We start from the raw sequence: 24,100 nt of genomic DNA, 5'->3' as shown, positions 1-24,100 counted from the left end.
AGGCCTCATTTGGAGTATTATGAGTAGTTTTGGGCCCCTTATCTTAGAAAGGTTGTGCTGAAACTGGAGTGGGTTCAAAGGAGGTTCATGAAAATTATTCCAGGATTGAATGACTTGTCATATGAAAAGCATTTGATGGCTCTGGGCCTGTACTGACTGGAATTCCAAAGAATAAGGGATGACCTCATTGAAACCTAATGAATGGTGAAAGACTTTGACAGAGTGGTTGTGAAGAGGATGTTTCCTATGATGGGAGATTCTAAGACCAGAGGACACAGCCTCAGATTAGAGATTGCCCTTTAAGAATGGAGATGAGGAGGAATTTCTTTAAGCAGTGAGTGGTGAATCTGTGGATTTCTTTGCCAGCTGTGGAGGCCAAGCCTTTGTGTATGTTTAAGACAGAGAATGATAGATTTGTGATTGGTCAGGGCATGAAGGGATATGGAGAGAAGGCAGGAGATTGGAGCTGAGAGGAAAATTAGATCAGCCATGATGAAATGGGGGAGCAAACTCAATAGGCCAAATAAACTAATTCTGCTCCTGCACCTTATGGTCTTATAAGTTGATGCACCATCAATAACTCTCCCTGAGACGTAAAGGCGAGATATCGGCTTTTATTGACTGGAAGAAGGAACAAGCAGTGGTTGACCACCATACTACATCCTGGAGACAGAGAGGCCGGGCTCAGACCTCAATCGCCTTTATACCGGGGTCTGTGGGAGGAGCCACAGGAGCAGTCAGCAGGGGGCGTGTCCAGACAGGTATATGTAGTTCACCACATAAGTAACTCAAGCTGCAACTGACAATGACAGGTCATGAGGTGGAGCAAGGATGTTTGCAGAGAACGCTGAGGGAGGCCATGATGACTTGGTAGTGTGGATTCAAAATTGGTTTGCCCAGAGGGTAGTGGTGGAGAGGTGTTATTTTAGCTGAAGCTCTGTGATCAGTGCTATTCAGCAGGAATCAGTGTGGTGACCTCTGTTTATAATGTATATAATGACAGGGATGGAAATGTTCACATTAGAGGTGATCTTTTGTTTGCAACAAATCATCATTTGGGGAAGATACAAACCCAAAAAGATAGGTTATTTTATATTTTTCTGGCATAGCACCCTAGTGAGGAAACTGTGTGGATATTAAAGAAAGTTGCTTACTTGCAGATACAGCTTCTAGATCAAAATCTACCAGTGGTCAAATATAAGATGGATTTCTTGTGCTTGTCATCTTCAAGCCACTTCATTGCTGAGAGCTTTCAGCCATCACAATCCTGCCTATGTCTTTAATAGCTGGTAGCCAAACAACTTTTTTTTTGTATGCCAGGCAGCTGAAGGTGTAGGGAAGCCGTTATACACCAACAGTCATAGAAAGCTGCCAGTGCAAGCTCTTGGCTAAATGCCAAATACGTTCAGGCTGACCAGAAACTGCACTTTGCTGCAATCCTTGTTTGCCTTCATTCCTGAAAGTGTTAAGTATTCACTTTTTCCTGTTCTGCATTTCATAGGCATTCACCAATGCTCAAGTAGATTTCCATTATTTGGATTCCTGAATGAATACCAAGACAACGTTGAGTCATTTTGCCCACCATACATAACCCCATCAGGAACTGCTAAACCCATTGCCCAAAATCCATGATGCTGATGTACAGTTGGACTATGAGCACACAAAATGCTATAGGCTATAGTCTTTCTAATCCTTTTCAGCAGAAATGATCACAACACAGAATGGAATTTTGTATCCATTGCACAATTGCAAATATGTGCAATTCTGTTTCAAAGGTTGCAAAGGTATATTTAATGTCAGAGAAATGTATACAATATACATCTTGAAATGGTTCTTTCTTCACAACCATTCACAAAAACAGAGGAGTGACCCCAAGAATGAATGACAGTTAAATGTTAGAACCCCAAAGACCCCACCCCCCAGTTCCCTTCCCTCCCACGCATAAGCGGCAGCAAGCAACAATCCCCTCCTCCCCCCAGCGGCAAAAAAAAGTATCAGCACCTGCCACTGAGCACCCAAGTGTGAGCAAAGCAACAGCAAACACAGACTTGCAGTACTGTACTCCGAAGACTACTTGTTTACCTGATATCCAACATACCACAAGCTCTCTCTCTCTCTCCCTAATAAGGGAGAAAGACGTATCTCTGTTTCACAGCAAGAGGGGAGACATAACAAACAACTCGGTGTTTACAACATTTACAACATTTACGATGTTGAAAGTCCATTGTGTCACTTTTTCCAAGCTCTGTGCCCAAAGATCTCAGGTCTCTGGGCACACGGCCTTAATCTTCCATCTCCCATGATCCACTGATCTCCTGTCCAGACACCGACCTTCCATCTGCCTGTCTCCAGAGCCATGAGATCTCAGTCCTCCAAAGAGCTGAGCTCTCAGAACGAGCCCTTGGTGTGCCGAATAATGGCCAGTCGTGAAACCCCAAGAGTTGTTCCCATTCCCACAAAGAACCATAGTCAGTGTGTAACTCCAGGTCAGGGTCTTCAAAAGAAGAGAGTTAGAATAGAGTTAGACATTTCACTGAAAAGCAACAATTCATTTTATTATTTTGGAGAAGAAGAGATGAATTAGGGAGATATTTTGCAGGAATAATAGCCTGCATTCATAACTTCAAGAAAATGCATTTATAATTGTACATTTTGTGCTGGAACCAAATGAGAAATTTCAGCAGTTCCACAAGTGTTACCAAATTCAGTATCCCCACGTAAATTTTAGGTAGACACATATTCTGTCCTTGATCCAAGCCTCTGTCTAAGTTAAGTTATTACCCTCAAAGCTGTGATATTTATTTTGTACAACAGTCATTCTTCTCTGGACCCTATCAAATGCTCAGTGAACATTCAAAATAACTGCATCTGCTTGTTCCCCTTTATCTCTCTTTTCAGCCATGTCCCTCTATAAATCCTCCATATTAATGTGTCAGACACATGTCCCTCAAAATCGCGTTGTCCAATCATATCACTACTTTGCTCTGACCTGTTACCATTTGGTTCTGAATGGTTTTATTACTTTCATGGCTATAACTGGCCTATAAATTCTTCCTTTTTTCTCTCTCCCTGTTTCTCCTTTTCCTGAATCATAGTACTGTAATCTACATGAGGCCTTCTAATTCATGGGGTCATTTTAAAATCTGCAAAATATTCAAATGTGATTGATGCACAGTCTCTCTGGTCATGTCATCAAGAAATGTCACAAACTCAGTAGTATCTTGAGGCTTTTATCTTCATTAATCATACTAAGTTCCTCATTCTCATCAGAGCTTTAGTCCTTTGTTAATACATTTATTACATTATTTACTCAGAAGGCAGAATTGAGATACTAATTTATAATTTAAACTATTTCCTTATGCGGCAATTGAGTCTTTCCACCCTCTATCCGTAAGTGACTCACCATAACTTTTGTTCTCTCTTTTTCTTACATAATGGTAGATGCTCTTTTGACTTTTCAATATATTTATTACTAGCTTCTTCTCATTTACTGTCTTCTAGCTCTTCATCAATGGAATGTTTTATCTATTTGGAAAATTAAACATTGACTTGTGAAATCTTTTCAGCAACATTATAAGCCTCTACTTTTTATATAATACTAATTTTAATTTCATTAGATAATTATTACTGGAATGCTCTTCCAAAAAGAGATAATTTCTCAATGGAATTTATAGTAGTTGAAAATATTTTAAATTGTTTTCCATTTTCAGTACTGTTCAACTGAATTTCCCAAACTTTCTTATCTAACATCTCTTTTGCATCCCTGTAATAGGTGATATTTAAATTCATGACTAATTTGCTTTACTTTAAGTTCAAGATTGATGACAAAATTCTATCACAGTGATCAATTCTCTGTAGACCTTCCCTTGCTCCAAAAATTCTAATTAACTCACCTCATCATACAAGAACCAGATCTGAAGTAGACAATTACCCTTTTAGTTCAAGATTGTTTAATGTCATTTCCAGTACACAAGTACAATGGAGAATAAAATAATTGTTACACCAGACCTAATGCAGCACAAAAAATAGAGTAAGGTAAAGAAAACAAAATTTTAAAAAATACAATAAATATGAATACATCAGATAATTTGTATACATTGATAAAATGACACTAGGCAGAGGAGTGTCTGTACTAAGGTTGACTCTAACAGGAAATGATAAAAAAAAATTGGTGGTGGAGTGTGTGGAAGAGTGGTTAGTGGGTGGAGGTGTTGATTAGAATTAATGATTAAGGTCTGGGGATTTTGAGTCTGGGGATCCTAGTATGGATGCTACGTAGCCACCTCCCTGATGGAGTGAGACAAACAGTCCATGAGCAGAGCGTATAGTATCCTTCATGATGTTACTGGCCTTTTTCCAGCACCTTTCAGTATATAAATGCCTATAAAAAGTATTCACCCCCCCCCCCGGAACTTTTTATGTTTTATTGTTTAACAACATTGTATCACAGTGGATTTAATTTGGCTTGTTGACACTGATCAACAGAGAAAAGACTCTTCCGTATCAAAGTGAAAACAGATCTCCTCAAAGTGATCTACATTAATTACAAATATAAAAAACAAAGTAATTGATTGCACAAGTATTCCCCCCCCCCCCTTTAGTAAGTAACATCAAATCATCACTGGTGAAGCCAATTGGTTTTAGAAGTCACATAATTTGTTAAACAAAGATCACCATGAGTAGTCAAGGTGTTTGAATTCATTGTAGTAAAAATGCACCTGTATCTAAAAGGTCCAACTACTGGTGAGTCAGTATCCTGGCAAAAACTACACCATGAAGACAAAAGAACACTCCAAGCAACTCCACATAAAGGTTATTGAAAAGCACAAGTCAGGAGATGGATACAAGAAAATTTCCAAGTCACTGAATATCCCTCGGAGTACAGTTAAGTCTATCATCAAGGAATAGAAAGAAAATGGCACAGCTGTATATCTGCCTAGAGCAGGTCATCCTCAAAAACTGAGTGACCGTGCAGAAGGCGACTAGTGAAAGAGACTATCAAGAGACCTATGACAGCTTTGGAGGAGCTACAAGCTTCACCGGCTGAGATGGGAAACACTGCAAGTACAACTATTGCCTGGGTGCTTCACCAACCACAGCTTTATTGGTGATTGGAAAGAGAAAGCCACTGTTTTAAACAAAAAACTCGTGGAAATCCTGGCTAGAGTTTGCCAGAAGGTCTGTGGGAGACTCTGAAGTCAGCTGGAAGAAGTTTCTATGGTCTGATGAAACCAAATTGAGCTTTCTGGCCATCAGAATAAATACTAGCCAAACACCGCACATCAACAAATACATGCCATCCTACCGTGAGGCATGGTGGTGGATGCAACATGTTGTGGGGATGTTTCACTGCAGCAGGCCTGGAAGACTTGTGAAGGTAGAGGGTAAAATGAATGCAGCAAAATACAGGGGAATCCTGGAGGATAACCTCCTGCAGTCAGCAAGAGAACTGTGACTTGGGAGAAGACTTGTTTACCAGCAAGACTATCACCCCCAGCATAAAGCCAAAGCCACACAACAATGGCTTAAAAACAAGGTTTATGTTCTGGAGTGACCAAGTTAGAGTCCAGACCTCAATCCAATTAAAAATTTGTGGCTCGATTTGAAGAAGGCTGTTCACTTACAGTCTCCATGCAATCTGACAGAGCTTGAGCAGTTCTGTGAAGAAGAACGGGAAAAAATTGCAGCTTCCAGATGTGCAAAGTTGACAGAGACCTATCCACACAAACTCTAGGCTGTAATTGGTGCCAAAGGTGCATTTACTAAATACTGACTTGAAGTTGGTGAATACTTATGCAATCAATTATTTTGTGTTTAGTGATTAATTTGAATCACTTTGTAGAGATCTGTTTTTACCTTGAAACAAAAGAGACTTTTTCTGTTGATCAGTATCAAAAAAAGTCAAATTAAATCCACTGTGATTCAACGTTGACAAACAATAAAACATGAAAACTTCCAAGGGAGGAGGAGGGAATAGGCACTGCATGTCTTTACTGGTGGGTAGGCTTCTCTCAGAGATCCATAGGGCAGTTCTGACTACCTACGGAGAGCCTTGCTGTGCACCGCAGTGAAGTTTCTTATACCATGCTGTGATTCAGCATGTTAAGATGCTCTCGACTGAGCACTTGCAGAAGGATGTGAGTATGGATGTGCATAGTTCAGCTTCCGCAACCTCCTCAAAAAGTAGAAGTGTTGTGAACTTTCCTGATTGTATAGAATGTCTTCAGGGACCATGAGAGGTGTGTGAGATGTGCACTTCCAGAAGTTTGAAACTGCATATGCTGTTTCCACTGCTGTGCCACTGATGTAAAATGAAGTGTGTGTGGTGTGGGCTCTCCTGAAGTTGATAACCATTTTCGTTGACTCGTTGACGTTGAGGAAGATGTTATTTGCTTACCACCAAGCCTAGAGCTCTTTCACCTCCTCTCCGTAAGCCATCTCATCATTGTTGGTGATGAGCCCTACCATCGTCGTGTCATTAGCAAACTTGATGATGTGATTACTCAGGTGTTTGGCTGTACAGTCATGTGTGAGCAGTGGGATCAGCATCCAGCCCTGGGGGGGTGGGAAGTGGTTGTGCATCTTGACTATCTGAGGTTGTGTGTGTTGATCTGAGGTTCAATGATGTCATACACCGGGATGGGCAGGGAGTGCAGTTTGAAATGCATTCCATGAATTCATCCAAACTATTTATGATTTTCCCAATAAAATGTATTAATTTTAATTCTTGTGATATAGTTTTCAAATAATACCTAAAATAAAATCCATGTTTTGATATTTTTGCTTCACTCAGGCTTTCTTTATAATATTACAGAAATTCCATGTACCTGTTTTACTAAGTTCAACATTTTACATGGAAACTTAAAATGATGCTGGCAACCTGAACTAAAGATCTAAAGGTTAAAACTATAAAGACCCCCAGGAAAAGGAAACAATAACACAAAATAAAGATGTAGCTACACAAAAGTATTAGGACACTGGTCAAACAAATATTTTTTGGTGTGCAATATTAACTGTTATTTGAGGGATTAAAGTGAAAGAGCTTAGATTAAAAGAACTAACAAGGCTGTCATTTGGATATGTAGAAATTGACAATGTATCATTTATAGAAGTGACAGGAGCCCTAATAAAATTGTGTGTATTTTAAAGGATAGGCAGCTATTTAACTTTGCAAATGTTTTATATTTTTCTTTACTTGGATATTCACTAATTTAATTATTTCTGTGAGGTTAATGGAAATGATTACTTAATGCAAATCAAGCACTACGGTTGTCAGTCCTACTTTTCATCCCAGAAAACCCATTCACCCTCCTCTCATGATTATTACCTTTCATAAATGTTCATAAAGCATTGGATAAGTAAAATATAATGCTAAACAATGTTTTGATGTGACCTTAATGAAACAACAAATCATAAAGATCATAGTAATGAAAATTACCTGGTTAAACATGGCAAATAAGAAAAAAATGCCTGAGAACACCAGCATTTGAACTGACACAAATAACTCAACTTGTTGAGGTAAGGTAGGTTTGATGGTCCTAGGCAGAGGTTCTGATTGCATTGGTGGAATGGTCAAAGTTGAGGGATATTTTCATGGTGGATAAGAGGATTCATTAATTGCCAAGGGAGAGGTGGGGTTGATATTTAACAGTAGGAAAGGGTATTTAATGATAATAAAGAGTGAACAAATAGTGTGTGGTGCAGTGAAGTTTATTGAATAGTAGAAGCAGTGCTGTTTCATAAATAGCAAAACAACATAAAAACAAGTGCAGGAGTAAGCCAAGCAACCCTCCAACTTGCACTGCCATTTAGAAAATTCATTACTTTTCTAATCTTGGCCTCAACACCACTTTCCTAGTCTCTCTCCTACCCCTCCTCTCCCTTTCTGTTCATATCTCACGATCACAAGACAAAGGAGCAGAAGTAGACTATTTGGCCCATCGAGTCTCCTCCGCCAATCCACGATGAGCTAAACTATTCTCCCATCTATTTCCAATTTCCGGCTTTTTCCCCCATATCCCTTGATACCCTGACTAATTAGATACTTACCAATCTCCTCCTTAAACACCCTCAATGATCGGGCCTCCACAGCTGTATGTGGCAACAAATTCATATGCCTGTCTATCCGATTTGAATAAATTTAATCAGTTTACCTCTGCAGCTTCCTGGGGTGAAAATGCCAAAGTTTCATAACCTTCTGAGAAAGGAAATTCCTCTTCTTTTTCATCTTTAATTCAGAAACTATGCTCCATACTTCCAAATAGCCCCACAAATCTGCTATCTTCTAATGGCCCACTCTGACAATCTCTCTCAGCATTTTATGTTTCAACATGATCTCCTTTTTTACTTCTAAACTCCAGTAGGTTTCAGCCTAATCTGTTCAGTATTGCTTCAATAGTCAATTTCTTCTCTTCAACCCCTAACCCCAGCCCCATGCATCCCAACAATCAAACTACTCAACCCTCTGTATATAATTTTTTTCAAATACGGAGAAGAGAATTCCATGCTATGCTCCATATATAGTCTCACCCATTCGATTTAAAGTTCCCCATTCCCGTATTGTTCCACTCCATATCCCTTGCAATAGAGGTCAAAAATCCATTCATCTTCCAAATTACTTGTTCATACCTGCTAACTTTTTGTGTTTCATATACTGTACTATTATGCTTAGGGGCATCAACAATATTCACGCCACACCACTTGGATTGGAGAACAAGTCATAGGAAGCATGGTTAGCAGAGCTGGGACTTTTCTCTTTGGAGCGTAGAAGAATGAGAGGGGACTTGATAGAGGCCTACAAGATTATGAGAGGCATAGATAGGGTGGATAGTCAGTGCCTGTTTCCCAGGGCACCAATAGCAAATACCGGAGGGCTTATGTACAAAATTAAGGGAGGAAAGTTTAGGGGAGACATCAGGGGTAAGTTTTTTTACACAGAGGGTTGTGAGTGCCTGGAATGACTTGCCAGGGATGGTGGTGGAGGCTAAAACATTAGGGGTATTTAAGAGCCTCTTGGACAGGCACATGGATGAAAGAAAAATGGAGGGTTATGGGGTAGTGTGGGTTTAGTACTTTTTTTTAAGGATTATATGGGTCAGCACAACATGGAGGGCTGAAGGGCCTGTACTGTGCTGTAGTGTTCTATGGTTAAATAACAGTGATTGCATTCATTTTTCCAAAGTGGATAATTTCACGTTTCCCATTTTATAATCCATCTGCTAATTTACAACCTGCTCATTTAACTTTACTATAAAATTTTACAGGTTCTTTGTATCTTATCACAACTTTCATTTCTATACATTATTGTATTGTCAAAAAATGTGCTTAGAGTATATTCAATTCCTTCCTTCAAGTTATAAATAGTTAAGGCCACTACCTCGTTTATATAGTATATTAAATTTTCCAAATAAATGGAATCTATTTCTATTAACATAATAAGGATTTCTTCAGCCGGTTCAAATTTACTAATAAATTGAGGTCTGTTCTGGCACTTCCATTACAATAGAATATAATATAAGTTCTCTGAATATAACAATGAAATATACTCAATTCTGATTTGTAACATCTTGTAATATTATTGTCTTTTTATATATACTTTCAATTCAGGTTTGAAAGCTTTGATTTACAATTGCAAACATTCAGGTGATCAATAACGAACATGTTTTGGGTCAAGACCCTTCATATTAAAAGAGTACTTTGCATCATTATCTTGATCTTTTAAAGATAATTCATAATTTACCATTTAATGCTGATCAAAAATACAAAACAAGAAACAATATGGGCAAGTGTTTTATTTTATGTAAGTAAAATTATAGCAACTGATCTGGATATCATCCACATTTGTATCGCCAAGGTAAATTGGATACAAACCCTGGCCCACAACTTCCAAAGCTCCTTATGATCTGCAGCATTTTGTCATGGACTGGAAAACTGATGTATTCCACGTTGTAATAGCATTTTGATATCAGAAATGCAAACATTGTTTGAGGGAACTGAAGTGCCATGGATAGTGATAGTGATCCACTGATTCGGCTAACAGAGATACTCTAGCAACCCAGATTCAGTGTGGAGTTTGTAACTTCTCCCTGTGACCAGGTCACTTTCTCTTGGGCGCATTAGTTTCTTCCCACACCTCAAAAATTGATCCCTGTAAATAGTCCCTGGCATCCTGACTGGTGGATCCTGGGGGATTTTAGGGGAATATGAGAAGAATAAAACAGATTCGTGTAAAATCAGATGTTTGATAGTCAGAATTGACCCCGGGGTTCAAGGGGCTCATTTCTGTGTTGTATGACTTTGTACTTCCATGACGCATGGACAAAGAGAAGAATCAGCACAGCTCTCCTCCATATTGCCCTCTACATGCAAAGAAAAGCTCCATCACAGCAAATAGCTACTTAATTAGTTTTAATGGTACTGGTTAAGAGGTATTTAATTAGTACCAATAAGTGCTGGCCTTAATAACAAAATATTCTCTTGCTCTCCTTTGAATAATTGCATGGCATCTTTTGCATTCATTAGTTTACTATGCCATTCAAGCAAAAACTCTATCACCCCTTAGTACTGTACTGTACAAAGGCAACATAGCATTCATGACAGCTCCTGTTCTGCTTTCCCTACAACTTAAATTACCCATAATGCCATTCCATTGTCATATGTTTGCAGCCTGGAAACCACAGACTGTGGGTAGATACAGTAGCTGTTTGTTTATCCTTACCATTGAGGGTGTTGATGCACCATCAATAACTCTCAGAGATGTGAGTCAAGGTAGGCATTTATTAGCTGGAAGAAAGCACCGTCAGCAGCAAGAGCCCACCACACAACATCCTGGGGACTGAGGGAGGAGCAGTGCCTCCAATCACCTTTATACAGGGGTCTGTGGGAGCAGCCACAGGAGCAGTCAGCGGGGAGTGGGGTGGGGGGGGGGGGGGCATGTCCAGACAGGTATATGTAGTTCACCACAGGTGTTATGAAAAATATTTCCATACAACACTGACCTTGTGTGGCATTATTATTTTTTTTCCAAAATGACTTCTTATTGTCCCTTGCAGACCAGATATATTGCACAATCTTTCCCTATGTCTGTTGAAGAAAGACATTTGTTGAAGTCCACCAAAAATAAACTACTTTTGATGATGATTGAGGGATGTGGAGTAAATGTAAAAGTCTTTCAAAAAGGAAAGTTATACAATGAATATTGTGCTATTAAAGCTTTGAAAACCATCTGCGCATGCTTAAACCAAAACTGCTCTAATGTTACTACCAATGCATCTGTTCAAGAAATAGAAATACTAAATGAAAGCTGTTTGGCGTTTGCAGTGTGACTCATAACACTAATAGTTTTTGGACCTGTAATAATATAGAGCCCTTTAATGGAAATGTGTAGCTTACATCCTTGCACTTTTGTTAGATGTACATTTTGAACATAATACAATTCCACAGTTCAGGAAACATAATTTAGCAATGTCTCTCTCTCTGACACATTTAGATGTCAATAACTACATGTTCCAAAGATGGTAATGATTTTTTATTTATTTGACAGTTTAATATTACTGCATAACATAATACCTGTACTTGCACATGACATAAAGGTGCTTATTTAATAAAACATAACATGTCTATCAAATTGAAATCTCTCAGAATTTAACTATAAATATTATTGAGTAGTTAATTAAGTTAACAGAAAATCTGCACAACACAGAGGATGTGAAACATTTGGGGTTTAGACATTTAACAATTATTTCATTTATTTTGTGTAAGTTTATCCTACATCAGAAAATTGTGGTATTGTCACTCCTAAGAATTAAAGATTATTTTTAATTTTGTCACTTATACATTGGAACATCAAAACATAGAGTAAAATGCATCTTTTTGCATCAATGACCGACAGTGTCCAGAAGTGTTGTTCTGCTTCCAGTGGCAACACTTACTAACCCTAACTTGTATGTCTTTGTATTGTGGGAGGAAAACAAAGCCCGCAAAGAAAACCCACACAGTAATGGGGAGAACATACAAACTACTTACACACAGTAGGGCTGGAATTGCACCCCAATCTTACATCTGGTGTTGTAAAGTATTACACTAACCACTATGCTACTGCTCTGCCCTAAAACTAACTCCAATATACATTGGCTGAAAATGGAGAAATTCCTCTGGTTGCAATGGCCAGGGGAATGATTAATGTCTCGTTGTTTCAAGTTCTTTGAGAAATATATAAATACAAAAGAAAGCTAAAATTTTCCCTCAGGGTTATGAGGTAACCCATTATTCAAAGTCTCTGAACTTTATGGACTCATTATCTCAATAATTAATCATAGATTATTGCCTAAAATGGAAAACCATTTCATTGCCCTTTAAAATAAATTACTGCTATATCAACACAGATACACTAGTTTAAAATGTGAGTACCTGTAACAATATGCCCTTCTTGATATACAGCCTACATTTGTGGCCTCCATTTCATGTTCCCAGCAAGTGAAATATTATTTTAGAGGCATCTACCATATGGAGTTAAAAAAACAGCATTTTTATTATCATCTCCTAAAAAGACCATCAAGCGCAAGGCAAGGCAATGTTTAAAACACTTTCAATACACTTCTCTTTCTGTTCCAAACCTAAACAATAGATTCTTATGATTTAAAATCATTTTAAAAAGCATTCCTGTGTATTGTTATGGAAAATTATGCTTTACTTTGTTTATAGGTATCATCGCTCAGTGCTTTGAAGATTTAGTTAAGAATTTTGGCCTTGGTTACACTTAGCCACTCTGTATGTACAAAGGGTATACACTGGGAACGGAATTTCCTAATGGCTGTGCTTCTCATTTTAGGGCAAGAAAATGAATATGGAACATTCACTGACATATCACTAAAAACAAACCTTACCAAAATTCACCAATTAACCAGGATCCATAGACCAAATAAAAAAGTTTTTCAGCATGAGTGCTGGAGAAGGTTTTGCAGAAAGATGTACAGATGACCAGAGACAAGAACAGAACACACAGTTCCCTGATGACACAGTTGGCGGGGTGGTGAAGAAACTCTATGCTGTGCTTGCCTCTATCAGAATATAGTTGTACAAGATGTTACGAATGATGAGCAACTCTGATGGGCTGAAGGGTACAGGATCGCCAATGCCCCCCCCTCCTTTTTGAGAATCGCAAAATCGCTATTATTTCGGGTCTGATACCCAGGAAATGAGAGAGATAAACAGCTCATGTCAGTAATGAGAGAGAGACAATGCAGGGATACACAAAGGTTGGAATGTCTCCTATTGACAAAGAGAGAGATTACTGCTATTGTCTCTTGAAGAAGGAATTGTGTATTGAGTACTGTTCTATTCATTGAAACCCCTCGGGGGCAAGCAGAGTGGTCTGGTTGAGGGATTGCATCATCCCAACCTGATTGACACCTGAGACCCCGTGAGTGGGCACAAAAGTAGGGTCTGCGGAACACCCCTCAGACGCACCAGGAGAGACGCTACGAGACCGGTGGAGGGCTTGTGTGTGTGTCCACCCTTGCCTGGGTGACGAGTCCTCCATGGAAGAACGGTTTAGCTAAAGGACGGAGGGGTCATACGTGCATGGCCACAATAACAACGCATCGACGGATCAAGATCGTAAAAGGAAAGTCAGCAAGTTACTCTCTCTCTCTCTCCCTCTCTCTCTCTCTCCAACAATTGCAACACAGTGATCAACAACTACCGCAGCCTGCATGAACTGAACTGAACTTTATATTTCCATCGGACAATTCATTATCCCCTAGACAACGATAGAGGATTATTTCTTATTGATTATTATTATACCCGCATTTTTAGGTTTAGTATTGATGACGTATATTATCTGTATATTTGCATTAATATTATTTTTGTGTATTTTTACTAATAATACTGTTAAAAATAGTATCATCAGACTTCAACGGATACTCCTATCTTTGCCGGTAAGATACCCAGTTACGGGGTTCGTAACAAAGACATTGGTGAGACAGTGTGCAGTTTGGGAAGCTTTGGTATTGGAAGGGTGTAATTAAGTTAGAGAGGGTGCAGCTAAGAATCACAAGGATTGGATTCTTGAGTTATAAGGAAAAATACAAAAGGCTGGGACTGTATTGCTTGCAGTGTTGAGGTTGAGTGGTGACTTTACAAAGACATAAAGCTATGAGGGCCATTGATAGCGTATATTGTCACAGCTTTTTACCTCAGGATAAGCCTATCCAAATTTACAGGTGAGAGGTGAAATATTGAACGGAAAACTAAGAGACAAGTCTTTCACATGGTGGATGGTGGGCATATGGAACAAGCTGTTAGAAAAAGTTACGGAGGCACAGACAATTTCAATTTTTTAAAATATTTTTAGACAGGTACATAGAAAAGAAAGGTTTAGGAAAATAGGGCAACACAGTCAAATGGGACTAGCTCAGGTAGGCACTTTGGGCTTAAGGTCCTGTTTCCCCTTACCATAGCTCTATGATAGGAAGACACTTGATCTTCATCAGTCAAATAACACATTTGAGTATTTCTTTATACAAAAATATTTCCACCTAGAATCAAGTGACTAAAACAACTGAGCATTATTTCTTCATGAAAGCCACATTTGATTGTATCAGAGGAGCTCTGCAATTCTATTTCTAACCAATGTATAGGGGCAAGTAAATTGGTGTAGATCCATTGCTTGATTTGCATAAATATATACAGTATACAGTATCATGCATTCCAGTTAATTGGGACACATTGGGACCAGTATATTTTGGCCCAATTAAGCAGCTGTCTCAATTAGCTGAAGTTACTTAGAAATAGTTAGCTATAAAAAGACAAACTACCATTTAAATGGATAATAATTTATGTACTGTATTTAAATGAAATACGGAACAAATTAAAACCCTACCAAAACCTCTACAGTGCTGTAAAACTGTCTATTAGTTCCTATTAGTTAGCAACAGAGGAATTCATCTGCCGGGTTCTTATGATTGACTGTAAATGAACAAAATCAGTTGAGGCACCTAGTGCAAGTGAAAGACTGCCTCCATACAATGCTTTAGATGATTGCATTCTCCAAATCTTCATTTTAATTGTAACATTGAAAATGATTGTCAATACCTTCAAATTCTTCATAGCTCCTAACTTGTTAAAGTAGTGACCATAAGACCATAAAATATAAGAGCAGAAGTAGGCCATTTGGCCCATCGAGTCTGCTCCACCATTCAACCATGGGCTGATCCAATTCTTCCAGTCATCCTCACTCCCCTGCCTTCTCCCCATACCCTTTGATGCCCTGGCTAATCAAGAACCTATCTATCTCTGCCTTAAATGCACCCAATGACTTGGCCTCCACAGCCACTCATGGCAACAAATTCCACAGATTTACCACCCTCTGACTAAAGTAATTGCTCCGCATCTCTGTTCTAAATGAACATCCTTCAATCCTGAAGTCCTGCTCTCTTGTCCTAGACTCCCCTACCATGGGAAATAACTTTGCCATATCTAATCTGTTCAGGCCTTTTAACATTTGGAATGTTTCTATGAGATCCCCCTTCATTCTCCTGAACTCCAGGGAATACAGCTCAAGAGCTGCCAGACATTCCTCATACGGTAATCCTTTCATTCCTAGAATCATTCTCGTGAACCTTCTCTGAACCCTCTCCAATGTCTGTGTACCCTTTCTAAAATAAGGAGCCCAAAACTGCACACAATACTCCAAGTGTGGTCTCACAAGTGCCTTATAGTGCCTCAACATCACATCCCTGCTCTTATATTCTATACCTCTAGAAATGAATGCCAACATTGCATTCACCTTCTTCACCACCAACTCAACCTGGAGGTTAACCTTTAGGGTATCCTGCACAAGGACTCCCAAGTCCCTTTGCATCTCTGCATTTTGAATTCTCTCCCCAGCTAAATAATAGTCTGCCTGTTTATTTCTTCCACCAAATTGACCATACACTTTCCAACATTGTATTTCATTTGCCACTTCTTTGCCCATTCCGCTGAACTATCTAAGTCTCTCTGCAGGCTCTGTTTCCTCAACACTAATCGCTCCTCCACCTATCTTTGTATCATCAGCAGATTTAGCCACAAATCCATTAATCCCATAGTCCAAATCATTGACATACATCGTAAAAAGCGGCAGTCACAACATAGACCCCTGTGGAACTGCACTGGTAACTGACAGCAGGCCAGAATAGGATCCCTTTATCCCCACTCTCTGTTTTCTGCTGATCAGCCAATGTTCCACCCATGCTAGTAACTCCCTTGTAATTCTATGGGCTCTTATCTTGCTAAGCAGCCTCATGTACAGCACCTTGTCAAAGGCCTTCTGAAAATCCAAGTACACCACGTCTACTGCATCTCCTTTGTCTACCCTGCTTGTAATTTCCTCAAAAAATTGCAGTAGGTTTGTCAGGAAGGATTTTCCTTTCAGGAAACCATGCTGGCTTTGGCCTATCTTACCATGTGCCTCTAGGTATTCCGTAATCTCATCCCTAACAATCGATCCCAAAGACTTCCCTATCATTGATGTCTGGCTGACAGGTCTATAGTTTCCTTTCTGCTGCCTCACACCCTTCTTAAATAGCGGAGTAACATTTGTAATTTTCCAGTCATCCGGTACAATGCCAGAATTTATCAATTCTGGAAAGATCATTGTTAATGCCTCCTCAGTCTCTCCTGCTACTTCTTTCAGAACCCGATGGTGCATTCCATCAGGTCCAGAAGATTTATTCATCCACAGACCATTAAGCTTCCTGAGTACCTTCTCCATCGTAATTTTCACTGCACATCACTTTCCTGACACTCTTGAATGTCCAGTATACTGCAGATGTCTTCCATTGTGAAGACTGATGCAAAATATACATTCAGTTCCTCTGTTATCTCTGCATCTCTCATTACAATATTCCCAGTGTCATTTTCTATTGGTCCTATATCTACCCTTAACTCTCTTTAACCCTTTATATACTTAAAAAACCTGTTAGTATCCTCTTTGATATTAGTCACCAGCTTCCTCTCATAGTTCATCTTTTCCTTCCGAATGACCTTCTTAGTTTCCTTCTGTAAATTTTAAAAATCTTCCCAATTCTCTATCTTCCCACTAGCTTTGGCTTCATTGTAAGCCCTCTCTTTTGCTTTTACTTTGGCTCTGACTTCACTTGTCAGCCACAGTACTGTCCCTCTTCCATTCAAAAATTTCTTCATATTTAGAATATATCAGTCTTGCACTTCCCTCATTTTTCACAGGAACTCCAGCCTTTGCTTCTCTGCTGTCCTTCCTGCTAGTGTCTCTTTCCAGTCAACTTTGGCCAGTTCCCCTCTCATGCCATTGCAATTTCCTTTATTCAACTGAAATACCGACACATTGGAATTTAGTTTCTCCCTTCTCAAATTTCAAAGTGAACTCGATCAGATTGTGATCACTGTTTCCTAACAGTTCCTTAACCTCAAGTGCTCTTATCACCTCTGGATCATTGCACAACACCCAATCCAGCACAGCCGATCCCCTAGTGGGCTCAACAACAAGCTGTTCTAAAAAGCCTTTCCTTAGACCTTTTACAAGTTCCCTCTCTTGAGGTCCAGTATAGCTTGGATTTGCAATCCACTCTCATGTTAAAATCCCCAACGATTATCATGTTGTTGCCCTTCTGACATGCCTTTTTTATCTCCTGCTGTATTTTGTCTTTCTTTTCAAATCTTCTTCTTCTTCTTCTTCTTATTATTATTATTATTATTATTATTATTATTATTCAAAAATAGCACAAGTACATCGAAGTAACAATACTTACAATGCCTCAAAAAAGAAGAAATTATCTTAAGGATTGAAAATTTTTGTGAATAAAAAAAACCCTACTAAGCAAGAAAAGTGAGGAAAAAGAAAGAAACCCATTGGAGGTACAACCCCGGAGCCATGCGTCATACAAAAAGCTTCTGAAAATAAACATCAAACCACCAACAAGATAAAAAGATATATTAAAAAAAATTACATTTAGATCATGGAGAAAATCTATCAATTAACTGAAATGATAATAATGAGCAAATGAGCCCAATCTCTTCTCAAAATCAAATCAAAGGTTCGACTTCTAATTTTCTCCAAGCTAAGACACAGCATCACTTGAGAGAACCATTGTGACAAAGTAGGAGCTGATATATCCTTATATTTTGTAATCCACATCCTGGCTGCTGTTTGGAGGCCTGTAAACAACTGCCATTAGGTCCTTTTACCCTTGCCATTTCTTAACTCAACCCATACAGACTCTACACCTTCCAATCCTATGTCAGCCCTTTCTAATGATTCGTTTCATTCTCCCTCCCGGTCATTTCTGGCATATCCAAGCTTGAATGCTTGAAATCACAGTGACCAGAACATTTCTGAACTGTCTCACTGCTTATTTTTCACTACTGTTAGTGGCAAAAAAATCATTGCCTTTTGAACAGTAACATGGACTACTAATGTTAGTTAAAAACTGATCGCTCTATGCATTGTGTAGCATCTAACAACCACACAAGTACATGCAACTGATGCAAGTTAGAAACTTGTCAGCAACAGTCTCCTACCCCAATTAAACAGCACAGCAGCGCAATAACCGAAGGGAGTCCCGGTTACTTTCTCAATTTTTTTTTTGTTCTTTATGAGTTGTCCCAAATAAATGGCAGTTCCAATTAACTAATGGCCTGATTAACCGGAATCCACAGTATATATATGTATATGTGTGTGCATATATGTATGGGATATATGGTGTGTGTGTGTGTGTGTGTGTGTGTGTGTGTGTGTGTGTGTGTGTGTGTGTGTGTGTGTGTGTGTGTGTGTGTGTGTGTGTGTGTGTGTGTGTGTGTGTGTGTGTGTGTGTGTGTGTGTAAACCATTCTTCTGTGTGTTCACACTCTAAGCTTTGCAGATTTTCACTGATTTAATGAATAATTGATTCAGCTCATATTCTCTTAAGTAGGAAAGGTTTTAATTATTTTAATATTCAGCTAGCAGGCAACGTTGTTCTACTTACCCTGCACATCAAAGCTAGATATTCAGGAAGCTGCTATGAAAATTTTATCATACAACAATTTATCATTTTAACCCACCTAATTTAGAATGACATATTCCAATATTTAATTAACAGTTATAGCTATGCCTGCATGATAACTCCAGTAAAATATTCAGAGAGGAACAGCAGATACAGTGATGCCTTTGCTACTGATATAAGCCACAGAAATTCCCATGCCTTGATTTACCTGCTCATATAAATTTGAGATGGTCCCTTGATGCAGACCAGTAACAGTGCCAAGGATTATTGTAGCTTCATACAGTTATAATGAAGTAATGAAGGATGGTATACTATTTCCAGAAGCTTTGCAAGATGATGAAGAGGAGGAAGTCAACGATCTCCCTCTTTCAAGAGTAAAACAAGTAGAAGCTAAGGATATGCATGAGCATAGCAAGCAGCCATAGAAAGGAGAACATGGCTAATACACAGTAAATAAGCTTGCTTTCACTATAAATATACATTTCATGCCTGCCAGTCCTCCCCACACAAACTCAAAATTCCTTCCTGTGAAAGACTGTTGCCAAGTTCTTTGAGAAGAGTTTACAATTCCTTGCTATTATCATACCATTAGAGAAAGAATTGAATACAGAACTCTGCACACATTTGCTGGTACCAGATGGTACAAACCTTGATTTTAATGACTTTTGTCTTTAACTCTAAAAAGACAGTTTGCTCACTATTCATCAAGGAAGTAAAACAAACATCCAAATATGTTTGATGATGGGGTATAAAATGCTTTAAAACTGTTATCCATATTTCTGAATTCCTCCAAGGACTTATCACAATTACCTCCTTCATCTCTCCATGACTTCTGAACTTCTCCCTATTCTGGTTCCTTCTGCATCCTGATTTTCATCACTACAAAGCTGTACCTTCAACTGCGAAATGCATCCATAAACCTCCCTGCCAGACTTCCCTGCTAGGAAACTCCTTAAAACCTATCTGCTTAATCAAGCAAAAACAGAAAATCTGGAAAATCTCAACTGGTCAAGCAGCATTGGTGAAAAATAAAACTTGTGATCATTGTGCTATGATGAAGAGCTTCAACCCGAAATTAAAACTACTTTCCCTTTCCACAGATGTTGCTTGAATTCTTCAGTTCTTCAAGCAGACTCAAGAGACTTTAGAAACTGGAATCCAGAGCAATAAACAATCTGCTGGAGGAACTCAATGGGGTGAGCAGCATCGGTGGGAGGAAAGGAACCTTTGACACTACTGGTTGAATGGCCAGGTGTCAATCTAAAGTAATGACAATTAATTTCCTCCCATAGATATTGTTCCACGTGCTGAGTTTCTACAACTTATTCTTCAGCAGTTGTGTTTGTTTTGAATTCTAGCATCTGCAGTGATTTGCAATTCATTACTAGCTAGTCCAGCTTTTACTTACCTTTCCTTTAGTGGGTCATAATCAGATTTGACTGACTATTTCATTTATGAAGCATCTTGGGACATTCACTGTGACTATATAAATATAGAATGTTGATTTTACAGAACACATCGAGTAGAAAAGTGCTAACTAGCCAACGCACTTTGAAAACCTATACAACCAACGGGCTGGAGTGTTCAACAACATCTTCAGCCTCTGGCAGCTGCAGTCTGAGTTTCCCACCTGCTTCAGAAAGCCAGCAATCACACTGGTGCACAAGAAAGGCAAGATGAGCTGCCTCGGCAACCATCAACCTGTTGCACTCACATCTATTGTAATGAAGTACCGTAAGAGGTTGGTCATAGCTAGAATTAACTCCTGTCTGAGTAAGGACCTGGACCACAGTAATTTGCATACTGCAGTAACAGATCTAATTCAGACGTAGTCTCATTGGCTCTCAGTTTGACCTTGGAGCACTTAGAGAACAGCAAAACAAACAACAAGCAGTTGTTTATTCTTTACAGTTCCATGTTCAATACCATCAAATTCTCAGAATTATTCATGAAGCTCCTATACCCGGTCCTCTGTAGCTCTCTCTGCAACTGGATCCTCGACTTCCTGATCAGAAGACAAGAGTCAGTATAGATCAATGATAACATGTCCTCACTGACTATCAACACAGGTACACATGTAAGTTCCATGCATAGCCCACAGCTCTACTCTCCTTATACTTGTGCCTTAATGGATAAGTACAGATTAAGCACAATTATACATTCACAGATGTTGTTGGTAAAATCTTTGGTGGCAATAAGGAGGCATGTAGGAGTTAGAAAAACAGCTGATTGAGTAGTTTGGTAACAATAATCTCACACTTTACATCAGCAAGATCAAGGAATTAACTCAGGACTTCAGGAAAGAAAAGGTAGGGAAAACATAAGGTCAGCGGTAGACAGAATGAGCAGCTTCAAGTTCTTTGGCATCAACATCTCCAATTCATTGGTCTAATCAAGAAGAAGTCATGCAAGGGGTTCTAGCTTATTAGCAGTTTGAAGAGATTTGATATGCCACCAAAGAGTCTTGCAAATTTTCTATAGATGTGCAGTGGAGAACGTTCTAACTTCGCGCATCACAGTCTGGCAAGGAGGCTCTAATGAACAAGATCACAAGAGGCTACACAAGGATATAGACTCTGCCACTATATCATGGACACATACCTCCCTACCATTAAGATCCTGTTCAAGAAGCAGTGCCTCAAGATGGTACCATCTGTCATTAATGACTCTCACCATCAGGACATGCCTTCTTCTCAATACTATCATCAGAAAGGAGATACAGGAGCCTGAAGACACATATTCATTGATCAGGAGCAGCTGTTTCCACTCCATCATTAGATTTCTGAACGACCCATTAAACCCATGAACAATATCTAATCGTTTCTTTTTTTTTGCACTACTTATTTTGTAATTTATAGTAATTTTATTTCTTTGCCATAAAACAACATATTTCATATCAAATAAGACAGTGATAATAAACCTGATTCTGATTCCAATTCTATGATAGCAGCTTTTGAGCTCCAACCAAGCTTCAGTTGCTAGGCAACCTCCAAGCTTAATACTGATCTCCCAAGTTTTTCAGTCTGCTATCAATTTCCTGCAGAAAAAAAATTATGCAAGATCAGGATTTTCATCTGTTGCACCATATCTGTTTGCATTTTTGTAGCATTACTTTCAGCCTCCTTTGGAAACAAAGAAGACACATTAAGAGTACATGGGCGGCATAGAGAATTTTTCTGATATGTCATCATATATCCAATGATGAAAGCTTGGACTGCCATTTTATAATGATGCATGTGAAGATTAGTAGTTGTGACAGAGGTTTTCAGTAAGGAGGAAGCTCCTATACTTGCAGAAATGCCTTTGAAAATTTGAGTTCAACAGATGATAAATAATGGATGACATTAGATGGACTCATTCAACAGAAACCAGTTTTTATTTTATATAATCATTTGGTGGCCAAACATTCTTCAGGAATTTTGACCTTCATTCCTGGGCAGACAGCAAGCACATCCACCTGAAACTGATAAGTGCCTTCTTCAAATTAGCAGATTGTATTTCAATGACATTATGGCACTGACATTACATCCTAAACCAATGAACTCAGTATGCAAATTTAGGATAGAAGGTCAGAAGAGGAATAATTTTTTCTTTCTTTGTTGGATGAGGAGAGATAGACATTCTTTGCCTGGACCCACAGAAAAATTAGCACTGGCTTCTGTGTAGGCATATGCAGCCTGTGTGATATTCTTTGTCCAAGCTAGAAGGATTGATCTTCCCTTGATCATCCCTGTTGCTCTATGTAATATTGCCATGCGTATGGAAGAAGCACCGTTTCTGCTCTGATATTTCCTGGGGCCCCAGCTTCTCTCTATAATCAACACTAATGAAATTCAAGGCTTTGGCAACTTCATCTTCCTTGCTTGTAGATTAATTACATTGGGTCAATATTGTTGAAATGCAGTTTCCACAAATCCAGCAACTTAATAGTACATAACCTAAACTGACCTGCTGAGTTCCTAAAGCACTTTGTGTGTGTTACTTAACAGCAAGATCTTTAATACATTACTGAACTATTTTGGCACTCTGGTGATTTGTTTTTAAGGTCCTCTTTTAGCTAAAGCAGGATTGTCAGCATAACCTTTCCTTCAGGATACCAGCTGCCATCTGATCAATTAAATCTCTATTCCTGACAATCACACAAGCCTATACAAACTACCAGAATACTATTAAGCAGATAGATGGAACAAAAGCAGGAGAACAATGAGTTGTTTGGCAGGTATGTGTGAAAATAACTCTACTAATGAAATTTGATAAATTGATTTTGTTCTCCAGATTAATATATTTTGTTTCTAGGCTTTATTCTTTCACATATTGATTGCTCCATCTCACTTAGAGGAAACAAGTATTTCAAGACCTTGTAGTAGTCCTTAATCACTAGGAAGACTTCCTTGAAAGTCATATCTTGAAAATGATAGAATAGGTAATCAGGCATACTGTATCTGGTTCAGAATCTTAAAGTTCCTTCATGATCATTTTTGTGCCACTAAAGAGATTTTCCAACAAAACAGCTACCATGAATATTGTGCAAAGAAAATATTGTTCTCTGTAAATGGCAAACAATTTTCTAAAACTGAAAAATGAGGGCCACTTTTGCCTACCAGCTCTTGAAATGTTCTGGGTCAAATTTGTCAAAGTGCATAATTCTCACATGAATGAATGCATTTTTGATCTCTACACATAAAATGCAAAACCCAGCACAGATTTCATAATTACACCTCCAAGTGATCCAATTTCTAACTTAAAATATTTTCTATCTCCATTACTGAGTGGAACTCCAACATGAAAGTACACTGCCATGTCACCAAATGGGTGCTTTGCATTCAGAAAGTGGATGATACCTTCTCCTTTGTATTTTGCATGTTTATGTCCTTGTATTCAGGGACAGCGGGTAGAACGGTATGTTTGGCAACCTAGGTACCCATGGGTTCACATTATTTTAGGAACACCTTTGAGATGACTGCAACCTGATTGGCTTCCAGTACCAATAATGCTAGTACAGGAGCAGAAGTAAGAATATCTGTAGAAAATCATAAATTCAAGAGATTCTGAAGATGCTGGAAATCCAGAGTTCCATACAAAATGCTGGAAGAACTCAGC

At 38.7% G+C, this 24,100-nt stretch overlaps 1 long non-coding RNA gene across 2 annotated transcripts in view; it reads right to left on the bottom strand.

Moving 5' to 3' along the window:
• Nucleotides 1–1,952: 1,952 nt before the first annotated feature.
• Nucleotides 1,953–24,100, bottom strand: part of LOC140727815 (uncharacterized) — a 56,457-nt gene continuing 34,309 nt past the window's right edge. The window contains exon 3 of one of the 2 annotated variants that reach the window (XR_012098941.1): nt 1,953–2,494. This is a non-coding gene — a long non-coding RNA (uncharacterized lncRNA). Of the gene's footprint in view, nt 2,495–11,000; nt 11,083–24,100 lie in introns of those variants that run through there. The other variant, XR_012098942.1, reaches the window with a different exon arrangement.

This window comes from Hemitrygon akajei, chromosome 5 (assembly GCF_048418815.1).
Source record: "Hemitrygon akajei chromosome 5, sHemAka1.3, whole genome shotgun sequence".
NCBI classification, from domain to species: domain Eukaryota; kingdom Metazoa; phylum Chordata; class Chondrichthyes; order Myliobatiformes; family Dasyatidae; genus Hemitrygon; species Hemitrygon akajei.
Note: the sequence above shows the minus strand (reverse complement) of the source record. Positions and strands in the feature narration are given on the sequence as shown.